Raw genomic sequence first — 21,842 nt, 5'->3', positions numbered from 1 at the left:
AATTACGGGCAGAGAAGGTGCAATAAATTGCTAGGAAATGATGGCAGGAAAGTGCACTAAACTACTGACAAATAAACTATATTAAGGATATAATAAAAATGTACTGAAAATTTCTTTATACTCTAAATTTTTATTTTATAATCTGCTTGAGTTTTCAGTTGGGTGGGATACATTTTCATGATATCCCATATATCATTTTGATAGAGGTTGGGAATTGATGACTTTACATCCAAAGAAATTGAACAAACTACTTTATATCAAAAAATAACTTAACAAAACAAACAATCCCTATCTACCCAAAACCCCTTTGACATCGGGTTTGACATCTTACAATCTGTGTTAAGCACATAAAAATAATCAAATAACAAATAAAATTGTTACATGTTCCTAAAAAATCGATCAAATCTTTCACCATGGCTAATTATAAGCTAGTGCCGATACACATGGACGCTCAACGGTGGCGAATTATGTTGCTGTGCTAATCTAAATAGCGGCTGTTCTATTCTCAAAATTGCGATAAGCTACTAACAAATAATTGAGGGAAGGTGCACTAAACTACTGACAATTAAACTTCAAATGACTCTTTGCAGTAAAACTTGTCGTTTGTATAAGTAGGGACAATAAAGATGCATACTAGTTTAAATAAATTTGTATTGAAAAAAAACTTCAACTAATTGCTTACAGAAACATTAACTAAATGATCGCGGGAGAGTACAATAAATCTCACCATACCTCTGATGATTCTCAGAAATGGAGAAATTGGGAGGCTGTTTCTCTTGGGTACATGGAATATGAATTTAAAGGCGTTGAGGATATATTGAAGAATAAATGGGACGCTTAAATTCATGCGGCCAATATCAATAGCAATCTGTACCCAAAAACATCTAAATATTTACAGACCAATTTTCTACATCAGCGGGCACGCAGAGGCATCCCCGGGCCGCCCCGCCCCGCCCCACCGGCGGCGGGTCGATTCCCAGAATCGACCCGCCACCGGTTGCGCGGGGCAGGGCGGCCCGGGGGTGGCGCTGCGGGCGCACAACAGCACCCCTGGGCCGCCCCACCCCGCCGGCGGCGGGTCGATTCCCGGAATCGACCCGCCGTCGGTCGGGCGGGGCGGGGCGGCCCGAGGGTGGCGCTGCACGTTGCACCAGAGCTCGTATAGTGTTGTATTTGTTTTGTTGTATATTCTATGAATATACAGTTGGTAGAAAGGCTTCTTGGAGTGGAATCGGGACAGGACGCGGTTATCCGTGCTTTATTGTTTAAACAAAAGGATGACCGGGTGGTGCCATATCCATACAAAGTCTCAGATTTCACATCGCGGCTCTCCAATCTAAGGAATACTCCGGGAGACACAGGAATTGCTGACCAGGGATTGATTCCAGGATACATTCTTGCAGGTGATAAATACTTTGTTGCATATGCACGCACTCCTGCCCAGATTTTGAGGATAGTCTATGCATCGGGTAACGAATCATCCCCTGGAGGATTCTACCCTCGTGGTGGTGATGGACGTTTTGCATGCCAATATCTCTCCAAACCATGATTCTAAAATGAGAGAGAGTAATTATGTGTGGCCGTCATTCTTCGCTTTTCTCCTTTGACACCATGCACCACCTTAATTCCTGACTAAAAAATATTGCAAACTCAATTTTGTGAGCATATAATCATTTTTGCCCCACGTATTCTTACGCTTTTATACGTGTACTTGAAGGTTGAACTATATGTTTTCCCATTTACTTCGTTAATTTAAGATAATTTATTAAACAATAATGGATTTAAAGGCTATATTGCCAAAGCAATACCATTGATATCATCGACTCAGATCATACAGGGGCACGGTAAGAGGTAACTGATATATCTAATAAAATCCAAGCTTGTCGATATATCAAAATTACTTGTATGATTGTATCTAATCTAGATTCTAATCTCAAGTTGTTCTAGTGTATTTAATAAGTATTATACCTGTTTTGTGATTTAGAGTTTTAAGGGATAGCTCAAGCTATTCATTTAAAGTTTGTTGTTAATGGGATAAATCATAGGTTCAGATCTGATTACGCCTCTCTAAATTATCAACCAATCGTTTATGTAATACCTTTCCATTAAACCACCTTCTATCTATGTGATATGTATAGTGCCTATCACGTCATATGTAATCGTTTTTAATGTTTGCTTTCACATCATATGTCTTGTTCCCAATGTAAATATGAGAGGTTTTTAATGTTTGCTTTCACGTCATATGTCTTGTTCCCAATGTAAATACCTCATATGCTCAGGGCCGTTTGCCGAATGTCTTCCGTTCCATTGTCTCATTATCTAAAATTCCGTGACGTGGAACTTCAAATAAATAAAGGCTTATAAGCTTCAATTTGTGTCCATGTTTCCTTGTTCATTTCAAATGGATTGATTGATTGAGTGAGCGTGGTTTTTTTCACAATAGGGTTTTGAGAATGTTAAATAAAGGGATTACTCAAAAGGATTACTACTCTTATTTATTTTTTGCACAATAGGGTTATTCAAAATTATTATTACTCTTATTTATTTTTATATTTACTTCTTAAAATTGCGAATAAGTAACTTATTAGTGTAACCTAGTTTAAGTAAAGGACCAAATTATGTACTACCTAATAGATTATATTCAATAGTCCACAAATGAGATATACTAATAACTTAGTCCATGTGTATCAAAGAATACCATAATGCAGTTTTAGTTAGGAGGCATTCACCATTCTAACCTTATCACAATGACCCAATTTTTCAATATAATATGATATAATTTTTAAATACTTCCAATAAATTAAAATTGAAGATGAAAAAATAACATTGAGATGCTTAATAAATTATTTGTGCTTCAATAGGTGCATATGTTTCTTTTTATATAAATATAACTCCCTCCAAATTACCATACAAAATCTCAACTAATGTGCCAAGTAATAATTAATTTTAGAAACACTTTGATTGGTTGTGAACAATGTGCACATATTGTCATCTCTTCATACTTTCATTATAATCTGAAGTATTCTATGTGGATCCATCTCAACAACAAATGTGGTTTTCAAATGTATGTAATCATTGAATTTTTCTATTAGGTACATATAAGCAAATAATTTAGCATTAAATATTAATTTTCAAGTATTTTCTTGTAGAAAAGAATCCAAAATGGAATTCATTCAACAAATAAATAAGGAAGAAAAAGAAAGATATCAAAGTTAGTGAGTAATTCTTAATATTTCCTTATAACAACTAAAGATTTGATTTTTATATATTTTAAATTTGTTTACAACAGCCATCTTTGAATGTCTTCAAATAGGTGCTAAGATACAATAATTGATTGAAATTGGGTTAAATATGGGTTGTGAGTATATGTTGTAATGTCTAGAACTAATTGTGGAATTCGTAACTATATTTGTTGTTTTACTTCTTTGGGTTTATAATTAATAGAACAAAACAATATTTTATATTAAATCTATGATTTATTATGGCTTATGAAACTTGCAGTAAAGAAAGTATGGAAATTCGCCAATAGGGGAGTTGTTGAAAGAAGGCATGAGATTTGATTTTGAAAGAATGCATATAGTTCAAGACTTAATTCTTTCGATGGTAAATTGATTTTTAATTGTTTGTTTCTATTTATAAACAAAAAAATGAATTCTATTCTCAAACCAAGAAAAGGATAGTGGAATCGAATAAAGGTTTGTCTATCTGGTATGTGGTTTTGAGAAGTTTCTTTATGCAAATAAAATTTAGACTCTAGAAATTCGTCGATAACATGGATGGGGGGGTGTAGGGGGTTGGGGGAGGGGGTAAGGTGAGGAGGGGGGTAGGGGGTAAGGTGGTGGGGGGGGGTAGGGGGTAAGGTGGTGGGTGGGGTATGGGGTAAGGTGGGGAGGTGGTAAGGGTTAGGGGATGGGGGTAGGGGTTAAGGTGGGGAGGGGGGGTAGGGGTAGGGGGTAAGGTGGTAAGGGGTAGGGGATGGGGGGTAGGGGGTAGGGTTGGGGTAGGGGTAAGGGGGGTAGGGGGTTCGGGGGGGCAAGGGTAGGGAGTTGGGGGGGGGTAAGGGTAAGGCACGGGTAGGGTGTAAGGGGGGGATAAGGGTGTGGGGTGGGGGGCGAGAGTGGGTAGGGGTGGGTGGGGTCGGGTAGGGGTGGGTAGGGGCGGCGAAGGGTACAGTTGGGTGGGGGGGTGGGCGTATTGGCGAGGGGCGGCCGCGGGGGGGTTGGGGGGTGTAGGGGGTTAGGGGGGGAGGGGGGGGGGCGAGGGGGGACGGGGTGCGGGACTGTGGGGGGACGGTAGGGGGTGGGGTGAGGGAAGGGGAGGGGGGCAGGGGAGGGGGGGAAGCTTAGGAAGCTTCGTTCAAATAGAAAATTCAGCTGAAAACAAACATCTAGCGTGGCATGCAAAGGATGGACCACGAAGAAATACAGAGTTGGCGAGCAAAACAAAGAGAAAACACAGATTTGATGGATGCAGGGAGTACAATAATTTGGTAATCATATCGAGGGATTTTTCATCATCATCATTTTCGGAGATTGGATCAGGCGTGTTACTTTAATTATTAATGCGTCGTGAATCCAGACAGGAGATCTCTCGTGAGAGGAATAAGTTAATGGGGCCGGGGCTTCAATGTAGTCGTCAGGGGATTGTGGGGGGCGCATGGGTAGGGTCTCGCCCATACTTTCCTAATTGTGCACTTAGCCTCATTATTCCTCACCTGACCTCTCACTCGCCCATCGACCCGCCTGCCCGTTAGAGGTGGCTGGGCAATTCTGATTATACAAATAAAAACTTTATCGTATATTTTTGTTGTTAATTTAAGTTAATATGTTTTTTTTATTTAGTAATTTATGTGTTTTTTTTTAGGAAAATGGCATCAAGGAAAATTTCTGTGAATCTTTCTGGACCAAAGAGTCTTAAAGGTGTATCTTCAAAAAACATTGGTGAACGAACTCCACCTGAGCTCATGCCTACAAATATTTCAAGTGCTTTAAGTGATAAGAAGCTAATCTCAAATTGGAAAAGTTCAAAAGAGGTGAAATTTCCATCAAGAGTCTGGTATGTGAAAGAAAGAGAGAGCACAACTGTGATTTTCACATTGATTTTTAAGTTAATTATTATTTTTTGAAAAAAAAAGAAGTTGTTATTATTATTTTTTTGACATGAAATTCATAAAAAAACTATTATTTGACCATTTTTAGTTAATATTTTTGTATAAAAATTGTGATTTTGACATGTTAATTCTAGCAAAAAATTATCAAAACATTTAGTTTTTTTGTTATATTTATGTTAAAAATGGTTATTTTTATGTCCATTGTTAAAAAATGTTGTTTTTTAGAAACAATTATTTCATGTGGATTGAAAAATTAATTAAGGATGTATAAATATGTTGATTATCTAAAATTCAAACTATCGACTTTCTAATTTAAAAACGCAAAAAAATAAAAACCCCACTAAAAAAAAAAAAATTAAGATAGAGAACAAGAAAATATGAATAAAATGACCACTTCAAAAACTATCAAATTTAGAAAATAATTTTTTACATTTCACACACTAGAAAGTTTAAAGTCAAAAAATAGGTCTTTTAAAAAAAGGGTGTAATGCAGAATACTCACTTTTTAAAATCAGCATGAAAATCACTACCATTCTAAAACTTGATTTCATCCTTGAACATGAAAAAAATTAAAGTTCCAAAAACCATGTTCTAAAAAAAACATGTGTACTCTACATCACCACTTTTGAAAATCGGGTCATTTTTTTCTACCTCTACGAAACAGGTAACAGTATCAGTTCCCGTTTCAAAGTTTACATTGTTTATTTACAATTAAAAATAAAAGTTGTTAAAGCAGGCGCCCCTATACAAATTAACACTGTCAATGACTTTATAGATTGCTGTAAAAATTATGGGGTGAAGGTCCAGAGATTGCTGTGTGAATTCTATTTGCATAACCTCGTGCTAGATCAGGAGACTGAGCTGAACCCTGGCCCTTTTGTTGGAGACATCCAATTGCAAGCATTCATCTCATTCGGGGTTGATCAGATTAAATGTCTCAAAGCCGATAGTACTTTCTAGAGGCAGGAAAATGGCCTAGACTTGTGGGTAAGGGCTGAGCCTAGGGACCCAGTGCAGTTGTGGAAAGCACATAGAAACCTCATGAGGACTCTGGGTGTCATTGAAACATTAGGACCCATGCATGAGGCACTCATTCGACAAAGTTTAGAATATTTTCTTTCTATCAAAGACCTCGCCATTGGTGCAGCCAAATTTCAGTATCGAATCTCTGATCCAAACATCCAGCTCAAGGAACCGTTTAAGTATGAGAATTTTGAATTAGCTGCCAACCGTTTGAACCTCTATGGCGAAATAATTTTGAGAGCAGGGCCATCCTGGTTAGGATATAGATTCCGCAGTCAAATAATCTGGCACCCTGCACCCGGATATCAAGCCCTGTATGAGATGCCTGAGGGTCAAACAGGCCAGTTCTTTGACTACCTAGTCACTCACCACGGCTGTAGGCCTCCGCATGAGATTCCTTCTCCAGCCTATTCTCTCACTGCCTTGCATGTCAACTACAACGTTTTCATGAGGGCATGAAACAGGGTAAGCAGGGGGGTGTGTGGAGTACTCAAAAGGTATGTTTTTGATGGTCATTTCAGTGGCTTTTCAGTGGAACTTATGAACCTTTTTGCATCATGAACTTGGAAAACAATAAAGAATTATAACAAAACATGTGGGATTAATATGCAAGACTTAACCGCTGATAGTTGTCATTTTCCTGTGCAGGAAAGGGTGAAAACGAGGCGCTGCTGTTCCAAAGAAAAAGACAAGAACAGGGCAACTGATGTCCCTTTGACGGGGGACCGAGTGTAAACAAGGCTAAGCAGATCGAAGCAAACCGGCCCGGAAAAGGAGGAGAAGACACCAGATCGGCGGAGGAGAAAAGAAGTGACTAAGGATTAACAGTTTGGCGATTCCCTCAAGATCTTTGATCCTGAGGGATCGCTGCTTTATCTATATTGTTACTTAGACATCTCCGTCGTCACCCTTATATAAAGGGACAACACTGTTAGCTTTGGGGATTATGCTTTTATGTAATTTTCTGTTAAAGATCAAACTTTGATCATCGAGTCTCATTGAGAACTGGTTCATTGTACTTTTGTTTTATGCATTAATATAAACTTGGTGATTATCTTATCTCTGCATCTGGATTAACTTAAAGTGGTGTACCCTTGGAGGCTAAGGGCCCGGCCCCGGAGGACACTTGCTTCTGTATCACTACGATTTGATTTCTGCGTGGTTTGCTTATCGTCATTATTTGGTAATCTGATATGCTTTATAAGTTGACATCACATGCTCTGTTAAGATTAATCCATTAAGGTTTTCACAGACAGAACTGTTGTATTGACTCTGCATTATAGTACTGATCCTTTCAGAGTTGATTGAATGTTATTAGTCTTGACCGAATATTATTACTGTTCTGTTACAGAGCTTTTGTGTTGTACATTCATGTTATAGAATTTATCCGAAAGTTGTGTTCTTTACGATTCAGGAGTAATGCTGTTCCATTTTGAAACGCAGTCGTATTCCTGTTAATTAAGATTGATGCTAGATCAGATTACTCTTCAAGCATGTTGTGCGTGTATCTGATTTCCAAGCGCTGTTCCATAACCTATCAGAAATTAGTGTTGTTCTATTAGTGTACGCTGCTTGATTTGCCTTAAGAATGAAAGATTGTTGTTTGATTACAATGAGTGCATTTGAGTTAGTAGATTAAGTTTGATTACTGCTCGCGAGACTTAGTTGTTTGATTGCTGTTCCATTTTAGAATTGTTGTTCCATTTTAGAATAGCTGTTCCATTTTATCATCGTTGTTCCATTCCAGATTTGCTGTTTGATTTCTTATTTGCTGTTCCATTTTTCTATCTGCTGTTTCATTTACTCGCATTTGTTATTTTGGTGTGAGAGACGATCTGTGGCTGTCGTGAGCCTCGGCATTTACTGTCTAGCTCCCAGACCCGTGGTCCATGCTCTAATTTTCTTTCCATCAGTTTCCAAAGGGATGGGCTATCGCTGCCGAACCCTTGACTGATAAGTTGCCCAGTTTCTGAGTGTGTGATTTATCCCTTTGAAGTAACTTAGTTATAGACAAGCATCTGTTTACTCTTGTATTTTTGAACGTTGTACTACTAGTATTACTCTGACAAATGATAGCCTCAGACTGAGACACTCTCTGAAATAACAAAACACTCTCGGATTGACATATTAATGTGAGGTAATTAGAGGTGAAAGAGACCCTTTTTATAGCTCTACAGTTACCATGGAGAAAAGAATAGAAGGGTAACAACACCCTTGCAAAGAAAAGATTTTTTTTGGTAGGAGAGGAACCAATAGAGGACAAAATTGGGGTTAGAAGGGAGATAATTCCATACCCTTGGAATGAAGTCAGTTACCACCTCATCAAATATATTTCATGTGAAGGGAGATACTGTTATAGAAATTTTTGTGCCTTACAATTCCAAGCATGAAATGTCCATAAACCAAGGGCTCCTAAGTCCCTAAAAGTGTTGTTCTAACCCCTAAAGGAACAAGATCAACAGATTACAGCTTCTCCCAGAAGTTCTCCACCAGAAACTGCTCAGAATAAGTCAAAACAGGATCATTTCAGCTGCTCCACTGGCTAGGTGCGTTGCATTGCACCTAAATACACTGTGAGGGTGCGTTGCATTTCAAAAGTCCCTTCTGTGGGGTGCGATGGGCGAGAAATGAAAAATGGCAGTGTCATTCCACGAGGTGGAGAGACAATGGAAGCTTCCAGAATCTTCTCCTATGACACTTGCCTCACTGAATTCGACCAAGGATGAGTAAGAGGCCTTCAGTCTCCAAGTGGAAGCAAGAACTGATAGAGAGAAGACACTAATCAAATCACAAGCTGACTCATCCTCCTTACAGATATCTATATATTAATCCCTCATCCCAGAGATCCGGAGGCTGGAATTTTGCATATTGCAAGGAATTGCTGTTGGTTTTTTGAGACAAACATCAGATTGTTGGGTGGTCTATGCTTTGTTTGAGGTGAAGAGGGGCTTCTTTGCTGGGAGGTTGACGCTGGGTCAGGAACCACTGGTTGTAACTCCTCCTGGATCTTTTCTTGTTTATCAATAAAAGCTATTTGAGTTTTCCTCCATGCTTTTGTATCATTGATGCTTGTTACATTTGTATGGTTAACTTAAAACTGATCCTAAGTTGTTTATGAATATAGATCCATGTCTTTGTATAGTGTTCTTCTTCTGTGATCTTACAGGTACTTTGTGAAGCTGGGCAAGTAAGGGAGCAGGTAGCTGGAGACTATCAAAGAAGAGAGGGATTGGATCAAAGGATTAGCGCAAGACACAGGTTGGTTCTTTCTATTCCTCTCTATCTATAGTTCATAAAGGAAATACAAAAGTAGTTTTTCTCTGTTTGTTTATAAGGAAGCTGTCACACCTTAGTGGGATAGAGCAGTTCTAAATAGACACTTTTCCCTGTAACAAAATGGCGACTCCGCTGGGGACCTAATTAGTTTGTTTTTTTATCATTATTTGTTTGTTTGTTTCATAAACTTATAAGTGGCATTCGAACTGCATTTGCCATAAAAAATGCATAGTAGACATCTGTTTCTTCAATCCATTCACTGGATCTGTTTATGATTTAAACAACTGATTCACAAACTATTTGATTGCCCTTGTGATAGCTCTTAGATCCTCCTTAGATCTACCCCTGATTGTTGAATTACTGATTGCTTTTTACTCGGCCAAAAACCAAAGACTGAACTGCAAACTGTGACCCGGAACCTGGACAGAGTCTCGTTTCTGGCCCAGCGCAGGTACTGTTAAGAGATCCTGAATTTCAGTGCACTTCCCGAAAGGGCAACCTGCGCTGCATTTCAGATTCTCTGTGTTACAGGTGCGCTGATCAGACTAGCCCTGTGCAGCTGTGGTTCTTGTGCTTCATTCTTTCTAGTTCTATCTCTGAATTTTGCTGCCTGTGATCAGTATATGTCTGTTTGAAACCCCTTTTCCTTGCTGTTATTCCGCCTCCTTTGAACAAAAGAACTGTAGATGTTTTTTGTGTGTTTGTTGAGTCATTTACAGTTCTCCTTAGCAAAAGTAGTGTAATCGTACTGTCGTCCTTTGATTTGAATCTGTCGTAAGTGTCGATTTCAATCGTAGGAAAGAGTTTGATTGCTGTTGATGGTTGATTATCCTGTTACTATTGCTTTTGGTCTGAATTTGTGATTTTCTAGTGTCAAAAACGAGTATTCATTTCAAAATCGTAAGGTGTCGTAATCATCTCTATTTTTTATTTTGAAAAGAAGCTTGTTTGTGTTTGTCGCTTGAAAACAAATTCAGATTTGTGCATCAAATTTCTTTTTAGCATCCATATACTAAGAAATTCGAAAACAAATACATGCATGTGCATTTGCATATAGACAGTCTGTTTGGCTTGATTTAGGAAAGTGCATTTACAGTGTGCTCTTTGCTCTTTGTGAAAAGATTCTGTCTTTCTTTTCCCTAGTAGCTAGGAATTTCATTGCATAAAAGAGATAAAAAGTTTTTTTATCATCTTTAGATTGCATTTTAGGAATTACATCTACATCTCGTGGTGAACCCAAAAGGCAAACTTCATAAGCAAGATCAACTTAAAATAAATTCAATGAATCTAACAACGCTTTGGAACTTAATGTACAACACTTAGAGGTCTAGGCTAGAGATGTATTCCGGCGTCGTAAAGCCTGGTAACTGTTGTTCTCACTGTTGGTTGGGTGATTCCTCCACTTTGAGATGATAAGTGCCAGTACGGACTTGTGCTCCCACGTACCGTCGAGTATATTTTTGGAGACCCCTATAGGCTTAAATCCTTTATCCATAGGAAGCCGTGTCTGCCGCCCTATCGATCGCAATGCACTGAACACAGCATTCGGGAAGATTGACTGCCGTACCGTAAAAAGTATTCTGCAGTTTTACGATTGGTTTGGTACTCCCTCTACCTAGACTTCAAGAGCAGTCCCTTTCGTTCCTTTTCAGACTCCTTAACGGAAAAGGTCCATCTGAGCACTTGTCACTTCAGGCTCATTAAAAATCGAAGGAGACTAGAGTCATCTTTTGTTTTTTCTCGACTCTTAAAAATTGAAAAAACAAGTTGTGTCAAAGCGTTTAAAATTCATTTAATTCAGAAACATACTTCCCCTTTATTTTAGTTAATTGATTAATCTGCAATCATGGAAGAAAGTCAATTGAAACCCCGTCGTTCGCGGAGGCTTACGAGTCAACCGCCTTTGTCTCCGGAATCGAAGCCAGTACGGACAAAGCGAACTCATTTAACTGTTTCCAAATCTCCTATTAAAGTTAGAACAAGTGTTCCAACGACATCAGAGACTCCAATTACTCCAAACATTTCTGGAATCCCTGCCTCTACAGAAGAAGTTCAACAACCACAGAGGGACAGTGATACTGATCCTAGTCTAAGAGTAAACACTTGTGTTATCGAACCAGTTCCATCTACAACCGGTTCGGAGAGTCTTACCTTCTTCGGCACCAGAAATATTCTACGGACTTGACGATCTTCCCCTTCCACCTGGTCTGATTGCCATAGAAGAAATTTTAGAAGATCCTCCAACAACTACTCCAACGCAATTTGGAGTCGGGATCACTCTATATCCTTCTTCATCAGAAGTTAGTATACCACCAGCGGAAGCTCCTGTAGAATCACTGGTAACCTTTTGGATAGACTACAAATGTCTGAACAACCGTCAACATCTAGGACTGTGTCGTCTGACACAGCGACGGCAGAACTCCCTGCTATCACTCCGACAATGTTCGCCGGTATACCATCTGTCCCGACTAGCTCTCAACCGCTAGAAGGAGCCCACTCAGGGGCTACTTCGACAGTATGGTATGTTCCTGTTTGTTCATCCGGAATAATATCTGGAAACTCTTATGTTGAGTCTCAACAAATTGATCCATTTGGAGGTCAATTTGGGCAGTTCGGCCCCCAAGGGCAAACCATTCCCTTGAGTTCTGGATTACCACCGTATGGGGGGCAGTATACCCTTTCATTATCCCCTCCGGGAGGATATCCATACGTGAGTTCACAACAACATTCAGGTTATACTGGAATTACCTCAAGCGGCTGGGTACCAATACTACCTCAACAACCAAGAGTTGTATATTCGATGCAACAATGCTTACCTACGTCAAACATACCGACTACGCCAGCTATTGTGACGGTGTCGCAAGTTCAAGCGCTGCCTGTTGTATGCCAACCTTAGGTTTCTCAGGTTGTAATGCAACAGCCCCTTGACCCTGTGACTCAACCATAGTCGCCGATTGGTGTAATGACACAGGTTCAGACGGGTACAATTACCCCTCATCTTGGTCAAACTGTTAGTATCGGTCAACAGCACATGGCTTCACAACCATGGCTAGTACAATACCAACAACCGCAATTCCAACAAGTATACCAAGGTTCTGAGAAACAAATCTTTGCTAATAGTGGGTAGCCGTACATTCAAAATGGTCAAAATCAACCATTTTACAATGGTCATGTCCACCAACCTTACCAAACATACCAACATCAGATGCATTATGCCGGTATGCAAAGACCAACTGCTCAGGCAATCCCATCTTATCCTGGGTATGCTTCACCTAACCTGAATCAACAGTTACCCTTTGTGGCAACTTTAGAGTTACCTGATTTAAATCGGTTAACAAACGATCCAATCGCTTATGCACCTTGGTGGCCAGCGATTCCGCATAAACTTCCATCAGATATTCCTAAATTTAATGGAAATCCGGGTGAAGATCCATCGAATCACGTGATGACCTTTCATCTATGGTGTTCATCGAACACCTTAAATGATGATTCGATAAGAGTTCGCCTCTTTCAGAGGACGTTAACGGGTCCGACGGCAAAATGGTACATCGAATTGCCTAGAGCTTTGTTCGAAAACTTCAGTACCTTAGCCACAACCTTTTTAACCCATTTTCAGTTACCAATAAAGTACGAAATGGGAACAGAACTTCTTACCAACTTCAAACAGACAACGACCACTCACATATCTGATCATATACATGAGTGGCGACGTCGTCGTAGGATGGTAAAAATGTACGTCCCCGATCAACTCTTAGCTGAATGGTTTATCAAGTCATTACTGCCTTCCATCACGGAAGATGTGGCAAAGGGGGGAGTCGTAACAGAAGAGCAAGTTATTGCTCGTGCGCAATATCTGGACTTAATTTACACTCAGTCCGGCACGCTCTACGATAAAATACCTGACGCCCCTAGACCGGAATTCTCAATTCCTCCTCCTCCTAAATCGAACAATGACTCTCATGCCGGCGATGGCGTGATTGGCACAACAGACACGAAATCGACAAAGGCTACATCCAAAAAAGCCCGTAAGATTTCAAGTCAAAATGCAAAGGATGAGCTTCTTGCTTCGGAAGTAAATGCCGTATCGACAGATAAAGGCAAAGAAACCAAACAACCAGGGAGCAAGAAGAAAGGCAAAGGGAAGAAGAAGAAACAGGAGGAATCATCACCTGAAAAATCTTCTTCAAACCCTCTTGGAGATAGGAAACCAAAAAATCCATGTCTCATATGCGATGAGGATCATTGGACCGCAAATTTTCCACACAGAGCTGAGGTTAAAAAATTCTTTAAGAATTCGAAAACCTCCGCAGTGCTAACCGATCCGTTTCCAAATCCAGGAACAAATCTGGTTGAAAGTGAAAATGCTTCCCCGTCTCAAGTGCTAAAGTTTTCGGTTTCAAAACAGCAAAATGATGCTTTGATATCGACAAGGAACAAAGATTATGGGTATCCACAGCTGTCGAACAACATGGATAAATATCAACCTAGTAGTTCGACAACAACTTCGACGGAAGTTGCGCCACCCATTATTCCTGAATTGACAATAAAACCGCCAAAGGGAGTAGTACACAAGTCGATGTTTAATCCCCGCGCTAGAGCGGCACAACATTATAATATAGTGGAAGATTTGGCACAATCACCATCCGCTATGTCGACTCTTGAAGTACTACAGAATTGCCCATCCCAAAGGCAGGCTTTATTATCAGCCATTGGTGGGATAGACCCAAAGGATTCCAATCTTGTATCCTTCGATCATAAAGGATACGATCCTCAATTACCAGCTCAACTAGCTTTCCTTGTTCAAGGGAAAACCCTCAACAAAACCGTTCATCAAACAATTATTGATGAGGGAGCATTGACATGCATTATGTCGATGAGTTGCTGGAAAACTTTAGGATCTCCAACCTTGTCGCGATCTTCGACAACATTAAAAGAATTCGACGGAAGGACATATACTCCATATGGTATTCTAAGTAACTTGAAAGTTGAACTAGGAGGGAAAACTGTAGAAATAGATGTTGAAGTAATCGATGGCAATCTTGATTACAACATCCTACTAGGAAGGCCATGGATATATGCTATGGCGGCTGTTGTGTCAACCTATTTCAGGAAGATTGCATTTCCCTTTCAAGGAGGGATTACAATCGTCGATCAACAAAACTTCCTCCCCAATGGTTCTCAAGTTACAGGAATCATTCCCATGATCCATGGAAGCCCTCATTCGCTTCAAATTATCGGAGTAGGCCTATTAAAAGATCCTATACTAATGGGAACTTTCACCCTTCCACCTCCAATCAACTTGGCGGAAGTAGCGTCGATAGGAACCTGCAACATGATATCTTCTACAAAGATCTCAGAAAACGATATCGACATGGATCATGCAATGGTTTTGCCCCCAAGCCCAACGGAAATATTGTAGCAATCAATGTTCCTAGCATGGGAGGCAAACCCAAATCAACGCTCATCAAGCGTTTAGATAGATAGGTCTAGAGAATATGGTACCCCTTCAGATCCTTGGTCGCAAGTGCATGTCATCGACAAAGGAATTCTCCAATCAATGGTAATTGAAGGAGCACCATGGAGTGATTCCCACCATCGTTTCCTTCTTCCGGATTGTGGAGAAGATACTCAAGATGACCTTTATCATCCTCCAGTCTTTGATTTCATATCAAATACTATAAACACGGTGGATTCCGGGCGAAACTTGTCCAACATTGAAGAGACTATAGCCATAAATATCTCGACCAAAACATATGTTGTAGAGAATATTTATGTTGGAAAATGTTGTTCTCCTTCAGAACTGGAAATATATAACGCTCTTTTTCGCGAATTCAGAGATGTCTTTGCTTGGTCATACAGTGAAATGCCAGGCATTGACTCGAGTATTGTTGAACACGAAATTAAGATGTATCCAGATGTAAAACCAATACGACAACGGCTAAGGCAGGTGCACCCCAAGAAAGTCGATGCCATTAAGGCAGAAGTTGAAAAACTTCTCCACGCTGGTTTCATCTACCCGGTTCCTCTAACCGATTGGGTATCAAATATCGTCCTTGTTATGAAAAAACAGGGAACAATTAGAGTGTGCATCGATTATAGGGATGTAAATCAAGCTTGTCCAAAAGACAACTACCCTACACCCTTCATTGACCAGATAATTGATGAATGCGCCGGATGTGAAATATTTTCATTCATGGATGGATTTTCCAGGTATAATCAAATAAATATCCGCCCACAGGACCAGTCAAAGACTGCATTTATTTGTCCGCGGGGCACATTTGCATATCGAAAATTACCCTTTGGTTTAAAGAACGCAGGGGCGACGTTTTAGAGGGCAATGAATTATGCCTTCCATGGCATCAAAAACATTGTTCAACCATACCTCGATGACCTTCCGGCTCATTCGCAAAAGCAGATTGATCATCCACAGCATTTAAGAGCAATATTTCTACGTTGCCGACACTACAAGATACGACTCAATCCACACAAATGTGTATTTTGCGTCAGTTCTGTTCGTTTACTTGGCTTTGTTATCTCCAAGGACAGGATTCGTCTCGACCCATGTAAGGTCCAGGCAATCATAAATTTGCATCCACCTTCAAATTTGCTTTAGATTCAGAAACTCCAAGGGAAAGCAAACTTTCTGAGGAGGTTCATTCCAAATTACGCCGAACTAGATGAAGGTTATACACGACTTTTGAAAAAGGAAGTACCCTTTGTCTGGGATCAGGTTGCGCAAGCTTCCTTTGATGCTTTAAAAGAATCCCTAATGAAAGCATCATTAATGTACGCTCCTGATTATCAAAAAGACTTTAACCTGTATCTGGCTGCAGCAGATACGACCATCGCAATGGTTTTAGTTCAAGAAGTCGATGGAATTGAGCATCCTATATATTATTTAAGTAAAAACTTAAATGATACAGAAAGAAAATATTCTTACGTTGAAAAGCTAGCGCTTGCAGCTGTTCAAGCGATACAGAGATTTCGACACTATGTCCTCTTTCGGAAAACTACCATTCTGTCAGATTGCAACCCCATGACTTATATATTGTCGCGACAGTTGCTGGGGGGCAAATACTCAAAATGGATAGCAATCCTACAAGAGTTTGATCTGGAATTTGTAAAATCCAAATCAAAGAAAGCTCTAGTTTTCGCAGAATTATTGTGCGATCTCCCATCGTCGTCCAATGATGACACATCCGAAGAAACAATCGTGGACGAAAATTTGTTTCTGATATCCACAAGCAATGAGTGGTACGAGGATATAATCATTTATCTCCAAACCCAAAAATATAGGCCTAAAACCTCCCACTCTGAACAAAAATGTATTCGATACCAAGCAAAAGACTACATGATCGTCGGTGATACACTTTACCGTCGCGGTATCGATACAGTTCTGAGAAGGTGCCTCACCCATGAGGAGGCCGAAAAAGTCCTGAATGATTGTCATTCAGGCATGTGTGGGGGGCATCAATCTGGATATGCAACAACGCAAAAAATCTTACGAGCAGGATACTTCTGGCCAACAATGTTCAAAGATTGCATAACTGCAGTCAGAAGTTGCCATGCTTGTCAAATTTTCGATAGCAAAACCACAATACCACCCACACCTTTATAGCCAATAGTTGCTGTTGGGCCATTCGCCAAATGGGGCATCGATTTCATGACATGTAACCCCACCTCGACCGGGGGGCATGGGTATATCATAGTCGCAGTCGAATATTTTACCAAATGGGCCGAGGCGATGCCTACATTAGATAATACTGGTGAAACAGCTGCCCTCTTCTTTTTCAATCATGTAGTCACTAGATTCGGCATACCACAGGCTATAGTCACAGATCATGGATCGCATTTTCGCAATCACATGATGGTCGAATTAGCTGCCAAACTAGGGTTGTCTCACGACAACTCTACTCCATATTATCCGCAAGCCAACATACAAGTTGAAGCAATCAACAAGGTCCTGAAACGCATGCTGCAAAGGATGATTGGAGTTCACAAAAGAAGATGGCACCTAATCCTGTACTCAGCTTTGTGGGCTTACCGAATATCGGTAAGGAATGCAACCGGGTTTACACCTTTCCAACTGGTATACGGCCTGGAAGTAGTCTTACCAATCCGGTGTGAAATCTCGTCTCTCAAACTCGCAATTGATCTCCTCCCCGGAACTTCAGAAGAAGAGGCTCGTTTCTTGGAATTAATCCAATTGGATGAAACCCATCGTGACGCCGCTTTGGCTAACGAAGCCCATAAGAAACGATTCAAGGCGCAGTTCGAAAAAAATGTCAAACCCCGTGTCTTCTCAGAAGGTGACTTGGTCTTACTTTACGACCAAGAATCCGATAAATTTGGAGCAGGTAAGTTTAATTCTTTATGGATGGGCCCCTATATTGTTAAACGAGTGTTAGCAAAAGGAGCCTACGAGTTAATGGATTATGACGGAATTCCACTGGCGCAACCTCGTAATGGGTTGTACCTCAAGCGTTACAATGCGTAATGGTAACCTGTATGCTTTTGTTATGTTTTTGTTTTCGCTAAAGTATTTATTTTGGTCAAGTAATCCACTTTTTACATTTGTTGCAGATGTCAAACCTATTGGAGTCATGTGTTGGATATGCCGACGGAGCAAGTTGTAGTTCGCGGAACCTATCTTCCGCAGCCTGGGCTATTTTTGATCCAAGCGGTGAGTTAGTAAGTTTCAGAGGGGTATGTATTGGTCGATCAACAAATAACATCGCTGAATATAGCGTGTTGATAGAACTTCTCTATGATGCCATCACGCATGGTATACGCCGACTAATTTTCAGGCTAGACTCACAACTCGTAATACTACAACTCACAGGTATCTATTCTGTCCGAAATTCAGCTATTTATCGCATGTTCCTAAGGGTTAAGATTTTGGAAAGACAATTTGATTCTATTCAATATCAACATATTTCCAGAAACTTAAACACATTAACTGACTCATTAGCAAATTATGTGTTAGATAGACATTTGCAACATTTATAAAAAGAAACATACCATCAATGTTTGTATTTGGATCATGTAACTTAACCAAAATAAAACTCTGAAAATCAAAAATATATATAATTGTTTATGGTTTACACATAATGTTCTGTAACCAAGACAAAATCGGTCAAATGACCAAAAAACTCAAAATGCTAGGGGGCACCCTAGTCTAATGATGCTCGTGATAGCAAGTCACAGCCTGTGCGATCATGCGCAAGAGACGAGTCCATCGTCTTGGCACACCAGTAGTATGCCGCTGTAGCCTCAAGGGTAGCTCGTCAGTCCTCACATCTGGAATACCAAGAGTGAGGCCCTCAACCTGCTCCTGTAATGCTGCAAGAGTCTCGGCCACATCAAGGTCACGAAGGATAGCCCTTCCGACGGCCTCTCCTGCTGGGGCAGCAGCTGGTACTCTCAGGCGAACTGCTGGACGGACAGGACCAACATCTGCATGTACACATGAGTTTGATTAAAGTCTTGATAGAGTAAAGCACAAGGACATTATAAACAAAAAAAGATAAACAAGAATATGGTCAAAAATTTTACCAATGGCGCCCCACTGTTCACCAGCATATGGATACTCGGAATAGACCATCTCCTGACTGTCAAACCACCCGAAGAAGGTATCAGAAAATGAAATCTGAGATTGGCCAGCATGCCTAGACATGTGGTCAACCCATCTCTGCATACGTGGTTCAGTAGGAGAAGGTAAATCAAGTGCAATGTACTGCGGCTACATCAGTGGTATCTTCTCCAAGGCAAAGGCGGTCAAAATAGAACCATACCCAAAGTTCTTCAACCTCCCGCTCTTTATCTTGGTCAACTGTTCTTTCATCACAGGAAGTACTGCGTCGCACCAGTTGAACACCTTTGGTTGGAGGCATTCCAAGGCATGCTGCATGTAAGATCGATTGGCTACATGAAGAGCCGCACCACTGGCCATCCTACCAAAAGTAAACAGAATAGTCCTGAGGGACCTGTCAGTGACATCACGGATGATGATCTTGCCGTCTTTACTCGGCTGAGATCCTTCTCTGCAGTACCGGTGAACATAATCTCTCACCAAGTCACCTCCTCGGGCCGAACCTGATAAAGAGATGGGGGCACCCCGCCTCGACAAACTGGTCAAGAAATAGATGTCTACTACAGTCAAGGGGATAGATTTGCCCCTGATCTGGAAAACCTGGTTGGTAGGATCCCAAGCATCGAGAAAATACTGCAGCAAGTTGATTTGTTGTCTCATCCTAGAAATGCAGAAAAACTTCAGCAAGCCACAGTTCCGCACTGCGTTTACTGTAACTGGATCATGTAGGGCAAGCATGTCCTATTCTTCATGCTCACGTTCTCGCCATGTAATGGTCATCTTGCTCCAAAGATCTCCGAGAAACAAACAAGAGAAGAGTTAGATCCTGATTTTGGCAAGAAACAGGTAAAATTTCCATCAAAAATTGTGCAGAGAATTCCTTCTCTGCGCCCATTGCACCTACAACAGTACTCTGGGTGCGTTGCATGTCAGATGGCCTTCATAATGGTCAACATTCAACGCACCTTTTGATACACAGAGGGTGCGCTGAAGGCAGAACGATTTTTTCAAACCCCAGGGGCTCAGAAGAACTAGGAATCAAGCTCAGAATGCAAAATGGAAACCATGAAATGAAAGAGCTCAGATTTAGCTCCTACCTGGTCCAGACGGCGCCGAGAATCGTCCACAGAATCTCCCGAAATCAGCTGGTGAAAATCAAGGGGGAAAAGCACCTCCAAAGCTCCAACAAACCAAAGTTCAAATGAAATGGTAAAATGAGAGGTAAAAACACTTTTTCATTACTTTTTACGTAGTTCAAAGTAAAATATTAGTGTTCTAACTCGTTTTCAAGCATATATTGTTCATTTCTAACTAGTTTGATGAAGCAGTTGAAAATACAGTACAATCTTTGAAAGAACTAAGCTATTTATGGTAAAATCAAAAAGGGACCATTCAATCAAGTAGTTTTAGCACATAGTTCAAGCTCGTTAAAAAATAAACATAAGACATGAGCAAATGTTTCTACCCGCATTTAAACTCGTTAAAAAATGAACTATTCCTCGGTAAATAACCATCGTGAATGTAGTACTTCAGCCATTAAAGCCTTGGTCGTGTTTGCACCGTCACCTCCACTTTTTCATTGGCCGATCATTCACCTCCATTTGATTGTTTACCCATTTTGAGGAACAGCTGCGAAGAGTGATCTCACTAGCCATCCTTGTGACATTGCTGTGATTGGAAAATTCCAAACCTTACCTGGAATCAGCTGCTACCCATGTTATCACTTGTTCCTCAAAAGACGAGTCTCCTTTAAGCTCTTTTCAATTGACTCGTAAAATATGAAAAGATTGCTTAGTCCTTGGCCTTCCAGCTCGTTAAAGGGACAGGAAGTGCTATCCCTCCTCTAGATTTTAATCTTTTTGGACCTGAGGGATTATTACACAAAAATATCGAGGGCTTGTTTTATTCGGCTCGTTAAAAGTATCGAAAATTCATCCCTTCTGTATTGTTTTATACTTTTTCGGACTTAAGGGATTAGATGACGAAAAAGGAATTTTGGAGTTTCCTTTACGTTCTTTTTCAGACTCTCTAAAATTGAAAAGGACCGAGTTATCTTTGTCGTTAAACTCGTTAAAAAGATTAATAGAGACAAACTTGTCTATAGACGAGAACGAGTTTCACTATCGCTAGGCTCGTTAAAACATAGCGATGGGTTTGCCCGAAGGGCAAATTATAGAACAAGCATATGTTATCCTCCTCAAGATTGAAAAAAATAAAGAGGTACTGGTCACCAATGACTGGGGAAAATTGGGAAGAAAACTCAAAGAAACTTTATTGGTAGCAAGTCGCTCTTGAACATGACACTTCCACTCCGTGTCTGAGTCGGGTTGGGTTGTTTCATTCACTGGTCACATCACCATGGTCACGCCATACCATCCACATTTTGGGTTAATGCTACCAATCCATCACATCAGTTTCGCCGATATGTTCAAGAGAAGTCATCCAGAGAAGTCACCTGTGTCTCACCCACTACCATACATTATACTCCATTCTTTCATGACCGCCACCCTGAACCTTATATCACCAGATCGTTTTCACGTCCATTAAAATCATTTGCTCTGTTCAGTGTCATTGATGTGGGATTCATTAAGGCCCTCCTGTGACGGATCACTTCTTGTCGACATCAGCTCATTATCCAAGAAGTTGATCTAGGAACACCCCATTCAGTACTTTGAAGCTTGCATGCCTCAATGGCAAGTTTCTCACTTCCGACGACAGGTTTACATCAATGGCCTTCGACCGAAAGATTTTGCATGGTGTTCGACGCCAAGTCCTTTATTCACACCACGTGAATTGTACTGCAGTACCTTGAGGATCATTATCATTATCGGTGATTCGTCT

The 21,842-nt window shown here is 40.5% G+C and overlaps 1 pseudogene; it reads left to right on the top strand.

Annotated features, from left to right (window-relative positions):
- Window positions 1-1,192: 1,192 nt before the first annotated feature.
- On the top strand, window positions 1,193-1,549 carry LOC149171807 (ferritin-like catalase Nec2 pseudogene; annotated as a pseudogene).
- The last annotated feature ends 20,293 nt before the right edge of the window (window positions 1,550-21,842 follow it).

The sequence above is a fragment of the Pinus tabuliformis genome, chromosome 4_2 (genome assembly GCF_031772625.1).
Source record: "Pinus tabuliformis cultivar Carrire ecotype Pingquan chromosome 4_2, CPIR1, whole genome shotgun sequence".
Taxonomy (NCBI): Eukaryota; Viridiplantae; Streptophyta; class Pinopsida; order Pinales; family Pinaceae; genus Pinus; species Pinus tabuliformis.
Note: the sequence above shows the minus strand (reverse complement) of the source record. Positions and strands in the feature narration are given on the sequence as shown.